Source organism: Malurus melanocephalus, unplaced genomic scaffold, assembly GCF_030028575.1.
Source record: "Malurus melanocephalus ecotype Western Australia unplaced genomic scaffold, MMel_1.1 scaffold_13, whole genome shotgun sequence".
Taxonomy (NCBI): domain Eukaryota; kingdom Metazoa; phylum Chordata; class Aves; order Passeriformes; family Maluridae; genus Malurus; species Malurus melanocephalus.
In genome coordinates, this window is record NW_026623245.1 from 5,110,155 (window position 1) to 5,127,278 (window position 17,124).

The 17,124-nt window shown below is 45.4% G+C and overlaps 1 protein-coding gene across 2 annotated transcripts in view; it reads left to right on the forward strand.

Annotated features, from left to right (window-relative positions):
* Positions 1 to 1,082: 1,082 nt before the first annotated feature.
* The window catches only part of SNAP25 (synaptosome associated protein 25), a 62,312-nt gene continuing 46,270 nt past the window's right edge, over positions 1,083 to 17,124 (forward strand). The window contains exon 1 of one of the 2 annotated variants that reach the window (XM_057382958.1): positions 1,083 to 1,208. The gene's annotated coding sequence lies outside the window, so the exon portion shown is untranslated. The remainder of the gene's footprint in view (positions 1,209 to 17,124) is intronic. The other variant, XM_057382949.1, reaches the window with a different exon arrangement.

The window sequence follows — 17,124 nt, forward strand, 5'->3', positions numbered from 1 at the left end:
TGATGAGGACGGAATTATTGCTAATGTGGAACTGATGTTTTGACTCTGTCATCTTCAGAGTGTTTAGAAAAGCCTGCACGCAGGGTGTCAGAGTTAAACACAGCCAGTGCTCGCTTATTGCTCGCAGGAGAGGCTCAGACAGGGAAGAGGGAGGYATCGCCGCTCATCCCTGGTCTGGATGGTTCCATAAGTGAAAGCACTAAGGCTTGTGGAGCGAAAGGGAAAGGACGACTGAGGTTACGAAAGAGAGCATTGCGCYTCGACTGCAATGCCCAACTTTCATTAAGGTCCCCATTAAGAGGTAAATTTTACAAACATACACTGTTTTGTATGAAATGGAATCCTCTTCATTAGAAATCACACTGGAGACAGCTCCATTTGCTCCAAATTAGGTACGCTCTGAATGAATATTTTAATTAATTCATGATAAATAAGCCAGGCACTTTCCTGGAACAGAGTTACCATTTTCTTCCTCGGCAGCAGTGAGGTGTGCTTACTGTGCTGTATGTGCGCTCATGTACATGCCCAAGCTTTGTTTCTAATTTTTCTCTCTCGTTTTTTAACCTGTCCCTCAAATGATCAGTTACAACACATACCCTAACCATGGATTTCCTTGTGTTTGGCTGCTCCAGTTTAGGAGGGGGGAGGGAGAAGAGGGAGAATAAACAGATTAGCATACCCAGACCCCTGGCAGGATGTTCTGAGAAATAAAAAGAGGGGAGAGAAGGAAGAATTCACACATAAAAATAGAAGCCCACGTAGATTGGCCATATATGGAGTACCGGGGACTTCAGAGGGATACCCTCTTCGGACCACCCCTTTGGCGGAGGAAATCGCTGCTGCGGGAGGGCTCTTGCCCCCCTGCCCGGGCGGTTCGCCCGCAGCCRCGCTCAGACCCCCGCCCCGACCCCGGCCCCGGGGAGGCGGCGGCGGGGCGGCTGCGGGAGGCGGCGGGGCCGGCGGAGGGAGCGGTGCGGCGGCGATGACTCAAACCCGCCCGGCCCGCTCTGCCCCCCTCCCGCTCCCCCCGCCGGGGAGGGCTATTAAAAGCTGCTGACGTAGGAGCGGACGGCCATCTTTGATGAGGGCACGGCTCCCGATCCATTGAAGAAGGAGACCCGCGGAGGTCAGCAGCCTCCTGTCCTTGCCTCCCATCCAGCTGCGGCACCGACCCGCCGACCCCGCCGCACCGCGCTCCGCCAGCCCAGGTAAAGGTGGGAGACCACCGCGGGCAGAGGATGAGCAGGGGAGGGGGAGGTATTGATGAAAATGAAATGGAAAAACAAGGATATATTTAAAGTAGGACCCGTTCGGCTTTTTGTCTCCATCCYCTGGGTTGCTGCGGGGACAGAGAAAGGCAGGGAGAAGGGGGGTAATTTCGCCGCCAGCCTCATCGCCGGCCGGAGCCGGGGGAAGCATCGGGCCGTGCCTCTCGGCCGTGCGGGCGGCAGGAGGCCGGCGGAGAAGGGAAGGTCGGAGGAGAAGGGGAACCAGCGCCATTCCCGGCTCGGAGCGGGAAGAAGGGTCTGCGGGCGCTCTGCCCTGCTGGGCCAGACCGGGCTGGGCCGGACCGGGTTGCGCCGCCCGGGCACTGCAGCGCCCACACCGCTCCGAGCTGCGGCGGAGCATCAGCACCGCGGACAGCGCCGGGCCCGAGCGGCGCGGGGAGGGGACGTGCGGCCGTGAATGTGTCTGTGTGCCCGTGTGTGTGTTCAGCACCGCCGACAGCGCCGGGGCCCGCGCCGGGACCGGTGGATGAGAGATGTCTGTGTCTGTGTCTGTGTCTGTGCGTGTGTCTGTCTGTGTGTCTGTGTGCCTGTCTGTGTGTCTCTGTGAGTGTATGTTCAGCACCACGGCCGTCGCGGAGCCCCCCCGGCGGCAGCGGAGGCGGCCGTGCTGCAGCGCCCTGCGGCTCCGCGCTCCCCGCCCCGGGGCTGCCCCCCCGGCCACGGCACTGGGAGGCGATTCCCGGCTGGCAAGCGCCTCTGCTCCCTCATTCCAGTACAGGACCGCGGGCAAGAGCAGTTGTGGTTGTGCAGCTCAGAGTGAGAAGAGGGAGAAATAAAATTTTTTAAAAACCAAAACAAAAACCAAAACAACAACAACAAAAGGCTAATAACAGTTCCTGCAATTAATCTGCGTCTGGCACTTTGGCCCCTCTCCCTGGAGAGGTGTTTCTGTAAGGAAGGAGGGGGGTTACATAACACCCAGCCCGCGGGGTCCCTCCGGGGCCGGGCACTGCCCGCACGAACGACCGGCAGYCCCCCGGGGCTTCCCCGCAGCCCCGCTCCGTCCCCCCGACACCGCTGTCCCCCGGGCGCTTCGGGCACCGGTTGCCGCGGGCTCCAGCGCCGCTGYGCCGTGACACGGGGGAGCTGAGCCCCGTGCCGGCCCCCCCTCCCCGGTCTGCGCGCTGCGGAGCGGTGCGGAGCCGCCGCCTTATGTAACGCGGGCTGCCCCGTCACGGCTCCTGGCCCCGGCTCCCCCGACGCCGGCGGTGTTCCCTCCGCCCGTCCTTTCCGCTTCCCGGCACCCCAACCCCCCCAAACCTCTCGATGCTTCTTGAAGTTGGTAACTTCGCTGCTTTATTTATTTATTTTTTTTTCTTCTTTCTGCGGGGTGAATAAACAAGGGGAGAAAGAGGGATTGGGCTGCGTGTCCAGACACTGCGCTGCGTAGCTGCGTCAAACCGGAGCCGCGGGATCTGCCAGATTTACGTGCTTGGCTTGAATAATTGCCGCTGGTTTCGTTCCCGRCTGAAAACGGGGTGGGGGGAAAGGGGGGCTGGTCTGCGGCGCAGCCCGGGGGTGGCAGAGCAGCCCCACAACCCAGACCTGTCTGCCTCCAGCCCTAGCTGCAGCATCTGCAAGGACATGCCTGTCCCACACCCCCACCTTTTCCTAGGCACGGAGAGGCTCCCCCACTGAACAGCACGAGGGTGGTGTGGGGCAGCCACCCCTGTGGGTGGCAAGGGAAGGGATGGAGCCATCTGGGAGATGAGTGCTCCGATAGGGAGCTGGGGAAATGACTCTCCTAAGCCCCCAGTCCCCTACGTGTCCCTGCAAAGAAGCCAGTCTAGGAAAAAGCAGCAGTGGTTTTCCATTGCTGCTGCGTAGCGCAGAAGGGGTCAGCCAGGAGGTGACCACTGAAGAGTTTGATTCCTAGGATGGGTGCCAAAAAGATAACAGAGGTGACCAAACCAAAGATGCAGGCAGGCCTGATTGGCAAAAGCAAAAGCGAAAGCCTGAGGCTYCCACTGAAGTCAAGAGGAGTTGCAGAAACTCAGCACATTACAAAACCAAATACAGCTAGATAGCAACCCCCAAATAAATGCAGCTTAACTTTCTTTCCACAGGTAACTAGWAAATGAGAGTGGCATTTCCAAGAGCAGTCAGGACCAGGCTGTGTGTCCATTGAACTCATGGGGGCAGTGAAAGAAAGAACARCAGAATCCAGCTAGTATGAACCCTCAAAATCCATCTCATGAGATGCAGCTCCACTTCGCAGATTCATTGCACTGGAGGTGGGAGCTGCTTTTCAGGTCAAGAGAAAGCTTTCCATTGTTCTCCCTATGCTTTAGGTACGGCAACAAATAGCAAGATTTAAGTGCTAAGACAAATAAAGCGCCGTCTCTACCTAGTGCTTACCCCGCTTTAAGAGAGTGAGGTAACGAAACAAAACGCTTTTCCTGCCAGTGTGAACAACTTCAGCGATTTTTWTGTCTATGTGTCACAAGGCTACAGCTGCTGCATTTGTAGCAACCCTCAGGGGAAAAAAAAAGAGAGGATATAGCACCGTGTAGGGCAAACTTTGCTAATGATTTCTGCTCTCAGGAATGAAAAACAGAAACTGTTTTACCTTTACCTTGGCTTGTTGTCACACAATTACTCTTTTTCTTGTGTTTTTTTCCCCAAATCTCTGTCATAATGTTTTAGAACATAAGAAGGGTACTTTAATCTGTACATATTTATACACACACACTCATTTCAGAGATTTCTAAGGTTCTAAACTGTGTAAAACCACAACAGATGCAGGCTGACTTTGMATCATTCATTGGGCATAGTGCATTTTTCTGTCTGTTATGTGTAGYCTCATGCCCTGCTACCAATGCAGTCACCTTTGGGCTGGGCCAGTGCCAGGAAAGCTGTAACAACAGRCTTGTTCAAGCATTTTAGAGCTTTAGAATCGAAGGCAAAGAATAATGTGTTGCTGGAGAGCTGCTGCAGGGTGCACTTCTCAGGCAGATCATGATTACCTCTAGGAAGCTGAACTTCGGAGGAGGCATAGGGCTTGTGTATCTACTTCTGGGAGTGCTGGAAGTAGTTTTTCAAGGGTATAAGTTGTCAAAGAATAGTTTATTTTTTTAGCTTATTATTTTTGAGCCTCTAGTGGCATCTTTTTCCCTAGTTTCAATAAACTCTGGCTTTCTTGCCTACTGACTGTGCAGATTTAGCTTGCTGCATTGCATTGCAATGAGCACTTTCTCTAAAACATGCAAGTTATATTCCTAGTTCTTGTCTGTCACCCCTTTGTTATTCSCTCCACAAATGCTTAGACACACACAAACTCCCACCAGCAAAATCTGCCTCTTATCTGATCATAATTTTCAATATGCTGTCCCATATCCAACTAAATTTTCTAGGACTTTCCACTAAGCACAAAAACAAGTCAAGTGCAGAGACTCAAAATTGTTATTTCCTGCTGTGATGGCCCCAAAGCTGACATTGCAAGACCCAAAAGTGGATCTGAATGGCCTACAGGTGGTGTTTGAACAACTTGCCCAGTAATTTTAGAAGGAAATTTAATTTTACTTTTGCATCTTTCTTCTTGTTTACTTGCTATTTATTTCCTCATCACTTCATGCTCACCTACAATCCTCTTAATTCATATTAAAGATCACCAGGATGAAAGAAACACATTAGGGGCTTTAGGACCCTGATGTGAAGGGTGAAAAGTGTTGCCTTCTGATTTTGATTATTCCAGCGAGTCTAATCCAAAGTCGGTTGAAATCAGGGAAAATACTTCTCTATACATAATTTTGTGGGACTTGTAAAATAATATTTCACAGTTTAGGTTTTTCAAAGGGAAAAACGTGCTAATGTATAATGCCCCTCTGAAATTAACTGGCATGCTGTAATTCTAAAAAGAATGTAATCATTGCATTATAACCTTTATATATATATATTTTTTTTTTTTTAATAATGAAAGACATGGTATCTAATCTTACCATTGGGGAAAGCTGAATTCTACAACAGGCAGAGGGAGGAGAAGAGGGGAACGCTAAGTAATTAATCATGGCTGTTCCTGGCCTTTGAGAGCTGAATGTTAATGCTGACCAATCTGTGCTCTGTCTGGCTATTTAATAGATCTTTATTTTTTTTCTTTAGAGCTAACAATGCTCTTTTTCACTTTTTGAATGGGATTTATGTTATTATTGGGCCCCATTGTCAATTGATGTGAACTGGCATAACTCAGTTCTGTTCCTCAGGCCGATATTCTTTCAAGCTGGGACTCCTYGTAGATGTTTTAAAYCAGAAATGGGTCATTCTGCTGAGGRAGCAGCTCTTCTAAAAAGAGARCTCACTTAAAATGCTCCCCTCCCGAGCCCCACCCCTAGTTTTTACYAGCCTGGTGTCATTGTTGCAGACCCTCACGGCCCAGGTTCACACAGCCAGCGTGCCTCAAAAATAATGATAGTGAGAAGTGATGAAGCAGCAAAGGAGGAATCCTGCACATTACGCCTCTGTTTCAGGTTGGGTTCTGCTGCACTCTGCTGGTACATAGCACCAGCARAAATTGTACATGGTGTAAAACCCAGGACGCAGCTGAGTTTTTTCCTAAAGGCACAGTTGTGTGCAGAAAAAGTCAGAAATTCCTAGCAGCAGCCATTAATTTTTCTTTCATGCTGGGAAGCAGTTGAATTACAGTAAATTACAAGTAAATGCACAAGAGAATTATGCTTTCATCAGGTTTTCCAAGGCAATATTCTTAATGTCCAAGATATAGGTAAAGTGGAAGTACAAAAGAACAAAGGCAATGCCAGTTTTCATTGTACAAGGGTCTGAAACTGAAAGAGGGGAACTGTTCTTATATGTTTTCACTATAATTGTAGTTTTTCTTGCACTTTTGATATGACAAAGTTATTGTGTCAGTGTCTACTGGTAGAATCCATGAGCAAAATGAGAGTTACCATAGCCTCTGTCAGTGCTAACAACTAAAATTTGTATATTAGATATTATAAAAGGATGCCTCACGTAGGTGATTTGTGAAATTAATGCAAGATTTGCTATTTCTTGCTCAAAACCGATCAATTATCAGGGACCTGCACATACAAGGTATTGCAGAGTGCTCTTTAGGGCACATTTGTAATTTTGCATTGATCTCTTCAATCTCCCACATTTTCTCAGTAGCAATCCCTTACTAAAAATCCCAGGCAGCAAATCTCCAAAAGCTTTCAGTCACTAGTCTGGCAAAGAGGCTAGAAGTTTAGGGATGAAAGCTAAAGCTCTGATCATTTCACAGCATGRTGTTTGTCATGATGTATTTATTTGTTATACTTGCTCTCCACCCAAAGGAGAGGAATTCTGTTTCTGAACTGCAATACAGTCACAGAAGAAGTAGTAATTTTATTTTTCCTTTTGTATAAAACAGCTATTTGGAAGATGTGCTAACTTCTCCTTTGGTTCCTATTCCCTCTCCTGGAAATTATAGCTCCCAGTGGAACTGTGCAGATGCCAGTTCCTTGATCTGCCTTACAGAGGTAAATATATTTCCTCCAGCTACTCTRAAAAAATTCACGAAACAAAAGTATACTTCTTCAAAAGAGCTCATCTGTCAAAATAGTGTTACCATTCACTGATTCTTTTTTTTAAACAGGAACAGAAGTCTCCCATGCATATTTAAGCATTCTTTTTTAAATAAAAGGTACTAAAATTAGCTTCACTATGCTTTAGATGCAAATTAAAGTTTTCTTTCTCCTCCCTGCGCTAGTATTTTTTTTGTTCAATCTGGTCCCATTCACGTCCTTAGGCACTTYACCATTCACCTCCAAGGGATTTAGCCAAGCTTGCATTTCTGCAGGCACCAGGGAATTGCTGTTTGATCCAGCCCAGCACTGCTGCTGCYTGGAGCCTCTGCACCTCGTGCCATATGTGGGCACAAACCTCTGTGAGCTCAGGGCTGCCTGTGCCCAACTACGCTGACCCGCTGGTGACTGACATTGGTAGGACAGAAATATCTGTTCCCTGTTTATTAGGCACAGACATCTCGTAGGGACAATTTGTTCCTGTAGAAAACGGTGGGAAGGCTCTGTCAATTTATTGGACTAGAGATGTCTGGTARCATCTGAACTTCAGATATTGGGGGTTAGGGATTAAAAAACTGGAGCTGCACACGGAATATCTGGATTCAGGTGCAAGTATCACACATCAAAAAAATGTAACCTTTGCCAAGTGCCTCCATCCATAACAGAAAAAGATGAGTTCAAAGCAACTTCTAGTTTGCATTTCTCAACTTCAGATGTAGGGCAAATACTCTCTGTCTTTGAAAAGGTATTTTTATGAATATTAGGGCATACTAGTTTCCACTTCCTGGGGCTGGTGACCTAAAATTGATACCCCTAAAATGAAACATTCTCCCAAAAAATGTGGTGTCATTTACTTAGAATTTGACAGCACGTTACCCGTGATTGTTCTCTTCGGGTTAGTAAAAGGCTTGGCTGGAAGGTGCTAAATAAATCCAGATTATTACTGTTACATTCATGATAGCAAGAGAAGGAAGCAATCTCAGACCAGAAGATGGATGAAACATTCATGCATTTGCTCGTGCATTACGCAAGACCAGGACTTGGCCAGAGTCTGTTTTCCTCCAGAGCTGCATTGAGCTGCAGGGGAGAGTGGGACTGAGCCCTTTTCCTTCAGCAGCACAGATTCCAAACCAGTAACACAACGAATATACAGCCTGGGTATGTTCTGTGAATATCTGAGCATTTCAACCAAAAATTTGCTTTTCTGGAGAGCATTCACCTAAGTGACACTCAAAGRTCTGAAAAGCCCTCAAGAAACAAACCAAGGTGTGCAAACCCAGTTAAACTGGAATTCACTGCCAACTTCCAACAGCCAGTTCTCTCCAGAGATGTGTTTGTTTTATTTGCTCAGTTGTATGGAGACAGGTGTTGGTTGCAGAGCCTACTGAAGGATTTCCTGCAGCTTTTCTGACATTAAAAACATGTTCTTGGGATACAGAATTTGCAATTCCTGAAAATGTGGGTCTTTTGTTGTATGAATGGAAAGAGCAAAAGGCAGAAAGGCCAAGAGCAGCAAAGGGGTTTCAGAGAGCACTGGGAGAGTGCACAAAGGTGATTATAGGACATGGCTGGTGGTGGTCACAAGAGACTGGACTTGATAAGACAGCGAGTGTCTTCAAGTCTGATTTTCCTAAGAGGTTTTCTTATTTAATAGAAGAAAATGGGGGAGGGGGGAAAAAAGGCTGAGTGGTTCTTTGCTGTCGGTTTAGTTCATTTGAAAGATGAGCACATCAAGAGACAGTGGAAAAACCCCTCGAGGCACCAGGAACGCACTAAGTATAATTGAAAATGCTAGACCGCCTTTGTAACGCAACAGTAGGGCCATCTGAAGGCTTTATATTTTCAATATTAGCAAGGCACTTTTAAATCATTGTGTTGCCTCATTCCCTTTTTCTTAATTAACTGTTTCAAATAGTAYGAAACAGGCTGCTCCTGAAGCAACTTGCAGGCTCTGAGGATCATTTTCTAAGCCTGGTAAACAAGAACAGGTGTGCACTTCTAACAGGCTGACAAATAAGAACGCAAAAGAGCTGCCCACGTCACACAAAAGGTCCCCAATTTCCAGATTAGTGCCCAGGGCACTTGAGGTTACAGTATTAAGCAGGCTGATAGAGGTTAGCATGTGACAGAAGAGGGAATCGGCATCTCTGATCCTCTGGAGGCCTCAATAAATGTGCTGCCTTTTTGTTTCTTGGACTTTGGGGTCTCCTCTCAGTCTTACGTCAACTTCTCCAGCCTCAGATCTTTACTCTCATCATGTTGCCCAAGTGCGCTGAGGGAAACCACCCTCTCAAGAGAGGGAGATGCAAATAAAGACCCCTTTCAGCCCCATTYAGGAGAGTGTGGTGTGCTGGTATGGACAGAAAAGGCATTGCAGACAATGCGCTACCCAGATCACAAAGGGACAAAAGGGAAAGAGTAGGAAGACAGGAACACAGCACAGGTGGAGTTGAAGAGCTAACTCTCAGCTATAAGGATTTATAAGGATCCCAGTGCTTCCCTTTGCTTTGACTGGCTCATTGAGTAAGAGGCCAGAAGAAGGTACCCATTAGTGCAGTGAATCCCCTATAAAACAGGACATYCCAYAGGCTGCAGGGAATCTCYATATTAGCTGCTTCTCCAGCAGTAYGATTACCCAGTTTTGCTTTCAAAAATTGCCTAYAGTGAAGAATGTGACAATATATGGTTTTTAATGGAACAGTGAAATCYAATAAATTCTTTATTGTGGATGCAAACATTTATCTGCAAAATTATTAAACTTCCATTTAAATTGATGAGCAGCTCCGCTACCCTTTCCCCATGTTTACTCCTATTCCTTTATGGAGTAATACTTGCTTGCTCTCCTCTGGACAGTTCATATGCTTAAGAGCTCCATTCTTTCCCAGTAAGGATCCCATATTTTTGTCCTTTCCTTGCCTGCAGAAAGCCTTTACTTGCACGTAGAAGTTTACTCACAAAACTTTTAAAAGATTCCCCAGCCTGACAAGTGAAGAGATAAGACACTTATGCAAAGGSCAGGAATACTCCATGACACTGGAGATTTGATTTTCAAGTACAGAATGTGAGACTCCAGAGCTGTTTACAGATTTCAATTTCTTTACCTTCCTGTTGTGTTCTATTCTGTTTTTGTGGTGGCATTTCCAAGAAATGTGTTGTACACTCAGCTGTTCTCTAGAAAAAGTGTTCTTCTGTTCATACTTGCAGCCAGAATCTCTTTCTCAAAACTATCAACTTCCTGCAGCAGGGAAGTCAGAGATTTTTCAGAATTTACCCAGGCTTTCCAAAATGGTCAAACATGGTAGGCCAGATCCTGGGCTTAGATTAGTTGCTTGTATCTTAACCAAAAAATAATCCACTCTACAAATAATGCTGAAGAAGGGAACAAGAGGAAAAAAAAGAGAATGAAGTAGCTAGGGGAATGAAAAAAACCCWCAAACACAACATAAACCCAAACACAAAATAAATAAGACAAAAGCCAGCAGACTGAAATAAGAGAAAGAACAGGAGGGACTTTTTGATTAATGATCTTTCTTGTTGTTCTTTCCCTACCAGCACACTATTGACAATTACCTAGACTTAAAAAGTAGACATCAATCTTCAAGTTTTTTKATAGGGTAATTTTAAAGGTGCCCTCAAGGGTTAGGTTATAAAACATTCTCACTCCTGGTGCCCAGTCTGCATGCCCTTAGCAGCAACAACCTTCTGTTCCATCTTTGGATTTCACAGTGCAGAGGGGGAGCAGAGGAGCATCCTTACCCCAAATCTCAGTCTTATAGGCTGACAGCAGGRTGGCTGGATTTGTGAGCAGTGTTCCCTGTAGTTGGTGTCTCAGAGACAAATAGCTGAGGAAAAAGATAACAACTGCTGCCCACTCACTGCAGTGTTGGAGGTGTGCACTTGCTCTGCAGCACTTACATCGAAAATAAAAGCAAACCAGTGTCTGTGATGCCACAAGGCAGAACCCAGACTTTTTTCCTTTTGCTAGAAAGCCTAAAAAAGGCCCCCTTTTCAAGGGTGTCAGAAATAGAAGCTTGTTTCAAAAGAAAYGTGAAGTTATCAGTGTAAATTGATAGCGCCAGATTGGGGGTTAAATTGCTGCCTTGCAGCTGAAAACATGTGAGTGAGTGAAAGTGGTAGACTATAAAAAGGGTATCATCAGAAGTGATGAGATYCCACTGCAAGGTGGGATTTGTGAATGCTCTGCCCATGTTTGTAAGCAGTTGCTCAGATGAATGGTTTTATGGGCTGGAATGAGGGGGAGAAGGGAACCAAGTCATGGTCATTTTGGAGATCATTTGTCATAGTGATGATTTTACTGCTTTGCTTGGGACAAGGTGTCCAGCAGGACAAGCTACAATTGAGTATTGTGGAGCTTGATCTCCCTGAGCTGGCACACAGGAGACAGAGCTCACCAGAACAGTCAGAGAAATGTGGCTGTGTACTAGGTTTGTGTGGCAAGGTTTTGGGGGGATATAAGAGGGAAAYTCTGTGAGAAGCTGCCAGAAATYTCCCCTGGGTTCAATGGARCCAGTGCCAGCTGGCTCCAAGATGGAYCCACTGCTCACCAAGGCCAAGCCTGTGAGTGATGGTGGCAGCGCCTCTGGGAAAACAAGATTTAAGAACAGGAAAAAAATCTGCACAATAGCAACTGCAGCCAGAGAGAGGAGTGAGAAAATGTGGGAGGAACAGCTCTGCAGGCACCAAGGCCAGCAAAGGAGTGGGATGAGGTGCCCAGATGCTGGAACAGATTCCCCCACAGCCCATGGAGCAGACCATGGTGCAGCAGGATGTGGCCCTGCAGCCCAGGGAGGTTCACAGGGGAGCAGAGATCCCCTGCAGCCCATGGAGGGYCCCGTGCTGGAGCAGGGGGATGCTCCAAGGGGGCTGTGACAGCCTGGAAACCCTGCACTGGAGCAGCCTCCTGCAGCACCTGGAGACTCATGGAGAGAGGAGCCCAYGCTGGARCAGGACATGGGATCCTGGGGGAGACTCCTGCTGGAGCAGCCTGTTCCTGAAGGATTGCACCCCAYGGAATGGACTCAKGCTGGAGTAATTTATGAAGATCTGCAGCCCATGGGAAGGACCCAGTTGGASAATTTAATGGAGGGCTGTCTCCCATGGGAAGGATCATATGGGAGCAGAGGAGGAGTCTGAGGATTCTGCCCCTGAGGAGGAAGGAGCAGCAGAGTCAACGTGATGAACTGACTGTGGTCCCATTCCCTGTACTCCTGCACTCCTGGGGGGGAATGARGCAGAGAATCGGGAGTAAAGTTGAGCTCAGCAGGGAGCGAGGGGTGGGGGGAAGTGTTCTAAGATCTGTTTTTATTGCTCATTATCCTACTGTGATTTGATTAGTAATAAATTCAACAACTTTCCCCAAGTTGGATCTCTTTTTCCCATAACAGAAATGGCCTCATGACTTCCCTGTCCATGTCTTGACCCACAAGCCTTTTGTTATATTTTCTCTCCCCTGTCCAGTTGAGGTTGTGGCTTTGGTGGGCATCTGGAATCTCCAGTCAGGGCCAACCCGTGACAGGCAGGGACAGCACTAACTGGGACAGCTTCCAGAGYATCAGGGAGCTTTGTCAGGAATACTCCAGGTTTAAGGGTACTGCTGCTGAAAAATTGGCAGTTCTTGCATTAAGAAAGCTGTCCTTTAATATAGGTATTTCTCAGAATATTTGAATGGAAGAGGAAGGCCTGYTTGGCCATAATTAAGCCCTTTTTAACTCTCTGGACACAGTAACAAAGGAGCCTATTCACAAAGCCAACGTCTGGACTTCAAACACTTCAATAATGCATGGCTGCATTACGCAGRGGACAAGCTGCGGAGCTGCTCCTCCTTTCCAATGGAAGTGCAGGGTGCAACTGGAGCACACAGAGCACAACAGAGGCTCAGGRAGCCTTGAACACTATTCTTTACACGCTCTAATAAAATATCCCTGCAGCTATGCTTTTCACACTACACAAAGAACCAACAGCACCACCCCTCTCTGAACCTCAGAGTTAATAGTGACTTAATTGTGACTGAGAAACTCAGCAGAAAGTTACATATATACAAACATACTGTGTTTGTACAAGTCAGGAGTGTATTGTATTCTCTGAAACCCTGAATCAGTTGATCATCATAAGAATTTTGCTATGAGTCACCATCTGTCTAAAGGAGAACGTGGTCAGGTCCTCTCTCCAGCACGACAGAGTGGAACTGACTCACCTCTACTGAATCAGTTCTTTAGGTCCGAAACAGAGGCAAGGCTGAGAAAAGTGGCTCATCAGCACCTCAGTAATCACATGGCTGAGATACTCTCAAGGTATGACGCACTTGAAGAAACCAGAGAGCAATGTGCAGCAACCTAATTATATAGTGAAATCCCCATCATTTTCTGTGTTCTGGGAGTGCTCACCATGAATTTTGATTTTCCTTGGCTTCCTCTTCATCTCACATGATTTGATGAGTCTTTTTTTCAGAAAATAACCTTTGGATCTTCACACTGCTCACTGCACATATTTGACATTCAACCTGTACTGCATTTTTTCCATTTTGTCCCAAGGATTTCCCACTTTCTTACTGAGTGTGCAAGGGCTGCAGATGCGGGAAGGTGTGGGAACAGTGAAAAGCATGTGTTTCAAATCCAGAATTTCCTCTCTATGAATATTCTTAATTAAATATTTCAAAAAATGATATTTTGGCAAGCGTTTGTTCCTGCAATTTTATCCACAAGATTTTTGATAGAAATCTTAATGAAGGCATGTGAAATAACTTTGTTCGGAGGCATTAAAATGCAGAATTGCAGCTGGATCTATGTTGGTCCCATTTCCCCAGCTGAGCTATCACGTTCACCTCTGCAGAAATAGCAACTGTCACAGCAACAGTCACAAGAGATGCAGCCCTCAGAGAATCACATTGAGCGAAGAAGAATATCTAGGACAGTGATTTAGCTTGTCTGGATTAAAATGTTCTCATAGATGCTTTAGCATTGTTAAAAGTCATCCTAAAGGAAGACGACAGGCTGTTCAGGCCTGCCACGAGTAACACGGAGGAACAAATAGCTTTTGCAGGAAGGCTAATACAGTATTATACATGGAAAATTCTTAGCAAGTTCCTAGGAATGCTGGAACAAGAACATTCGACCTGAATTCAGAAAATCCCTTTCTGTTCTACTATATGTTGGAATATGGGGAAAAGCCAYGAAACTGGTTTTGAACCAGTAAGGTGTAAGGGGTTTTTGTTGACCGGTTGACAGTCATTTTCACAAACTCATGGTCACTCTGAGATGAGAGATAGCAAACTAGATGCAGGGGATCCAAAAAAAGTGTCCATCTCAGGGCAGGAGTGGATTATTTTGAGTTGAGATAAAGACATGTGATTATTTAAAAATTTTTAACAGAACTGCCAGGACCTGTCTCTCTTCAAAAGAAGAGAAGATGAATKCATGTGGACTTGTGAGGGTCAGCAGCAATCTGGCATTCTTTGGGCAAATGATACACACTGCAGGACTGCCAAATACAGATGGAGCAAAGGGAAATGTCCAGATGTAACTGCAGATGTCACAGGAAATTAAGCCGCTCACTTGTGCTTGTGATTCGGGAAGTTCCATTTCTAGGTCAGATGACAGCTCAGTTGTTCATTACTGCAAACATCTCTGACTTTTCTTGAAAGTTTCTGCCTAGAACCCATAAAAAAGCAAAGGACAAATGCCATTTTTATGGGAAGCACATTGTAAAGCCATGTGAAGAATTAACTTTATGGAGGTTAAAAATGAACTAAGAAAGTAAGTTACTAAAGGATGAGGGTCTTTAGTACTCAACCAAAGAAAAAAAGATACTTTGATGAAAAGCTTTGCAAATATTTGTTGTCACTGTGAAAGCCAATATTGCAAGTTTTACATACATAAAAATGTAAATATTTATTCTAGTAAACACAAATATTATTGTGATTAATTAGATTTTTTGAGTAAACTACCAGTCAAGTTTATTCATCTATTCTATTGTAGTGTCCTGTTGAATGATGTCCAGGTATAGTTGTGAAATATGGGTCATTGAGAGATTGTTTGTTTAATAAATCAGACCAGCAAAGAATATSGCAATATTGTTTAATCAATGCTGTTGAAATTAATTTGTTTCAGAATTCAACCACTTCACTCTGTATAAATTTCTCCATTACTGCTTAAACTAATTAGCATTTCTCACATGAGGACATTTCAAATATATGGTAAAATCCGAAAGCTCAAAATGCAAAACATGGGGGAAATTCAGTATTTTAGATTAGAAATGTCATGCATTTTGTACCTATTCCAATCCCTGAGAGAACAGTCCTTCCCTCCAGAAGTAACATAATCTATTGCCTCTGTTTTAGTAGTTGGCTGACTAAGTGTGTGTGCAGAATATGTGACAAGGTAGTCAGATCCCCAGGCAATGAAAACAGAACTTTGATTTGCTGGAGGAAAGAAAAGGAATCATTTCTGTCAAAGCTTTGAAAAAGATGACAGTAATTTTTAGAAATAAATACTTACACTTTTTTTTTTCATTTTCTGCAAAGCTTCCATTTACGTAAGAAATGAAGAGTTTTAATCTTCTTAGTGAGCTTTTTGATCGTGATTTGATTATTTTGTAAAACTGGTTTATTGCACATTTCTGATGAAATGGGAAACTTTTTACTGTTTCTTTGCTTCCTGGTGTCCGTCTCTGTGTCTGGCATGAGCCTCGTTCAGCTCCTGCCAAAGAGTCTGTGCTGATGAATGACATTTGTTCTATTGTTTAGTCCCAAACCCCCTAACACACTTCCACTGATTACAGACTTCAGAGCCAAGAAATACTGACACACAATCAGAATTGGAGAGAGCAGGGGACAAAGTTTTTTTGTTTGTGCTTGGGAGATGTTGAAAAAGCCTTCCCAGCCTCATAACTTTGGCGACAGAAATGTAATGGAAGTAGGAAATGTTTACATCTCATTTTTGGATGAGAYGAAGCAGATGAAGACCTATTTGGGTTTCTCATGGCCCAGCCACTTCTGGAGATGCTGCATCAGATGTCTGGGATAATATGGAAGCTGTGGCTGGCAGCCTGTATTGCAGGTTCCTGTCTCTTCTGGAAATAGCTTTTAACAAAATATATGGCCTTGAAATTTATAGYTTGGAATAGCAGGTGCTGTGCCATGGATCAGAAAGAAGGATCTCTTTTAAAACAACAGATAGCTGGAGAAATAATATTTTAATAGTGGTGTCTTACTGGATTCTGTTCTTTACTTGTACCACAGCATACACGGTCAATGGATCTCTTATGGTACCTTCTGAGCACCTTCTCAAGTCTCAGTCTCTACAAAATTGCCCACCAGAACAGCTGGAAAAGCTGAATAGTTATTCTGGGAAGATTGCCAAGGCACCTGCTGGGASGTGACTTTGGGGATACCTGGAAGGCTCATATYCTATGATCACCTTCTGTYTAACTTTTGKTTTGGTCATGTTTAGAAGTCACTCYTACCCTGGGGGTGGRTGACCACTGAGGGCCAGAGGACAGGTGTCACTCTCATTCTTGGGTCTCTGTGAGCATTTCCATGAACCTCTGGTGCTTTGCCCTCAGACCTTCAGCCTGTGACTCGCTCTGCTCCTTAGTAGTTCTGGTCTTCACATCCAGAGGAATGCTCAATCCCAGTACTCAAATCTCCCCTCCAAAGGCAGGGGGAAGGGGAGAGCTAGCTAGCTAGCTAACAACTCATCACTTTTCCTCTTAAATGGGGATAAGAAACACTGGTTTTGGATTTTTGAATTTGGTACTGCAGGCAGGGACCTGTAAAGGCTCTGTTAACAATTTTTTTTTCAGGAGCTAGACTGTCCTGACAGGCCATCTTCACATTTCACCATTGCTGCCTCTGCTAACCAAGGGCAACAGTTAATCAGCAGTGGAGGGAAGGAGCCTTCTCAGCAACCCAAATGTGCCACATGCCTTACCTAGTCAGGCTTCACTGCCTCAATGACATTAATTTGCTCCTGACCTAACGCTCCCAGCGCTGCAGTTCAGCATGTTTATTAATTCTAGAAATGAGCTTTCAGATGAATTTTATTATTGTGCTGAGGCACAACGAGGTGAAGATATGTGGGTTCTATTCCATTTTCCATATCTATGCCATAAAACGTTGCRTTTGTGGCGCCTGTATTATTTGTGAGCTTGTATTAGTGCTTAGCTTAGGGCCTATTGAAATATCCTGGAAATAAAATAGCCTCATTAAACTTTGGGGTAGATTTTTAAATTCTTGGTAATTTTTTAAGTCAGAGGAGGTTGAAGCAGCAAGGCTTGCCCAAGAACTAGGATCCCGTGTCATG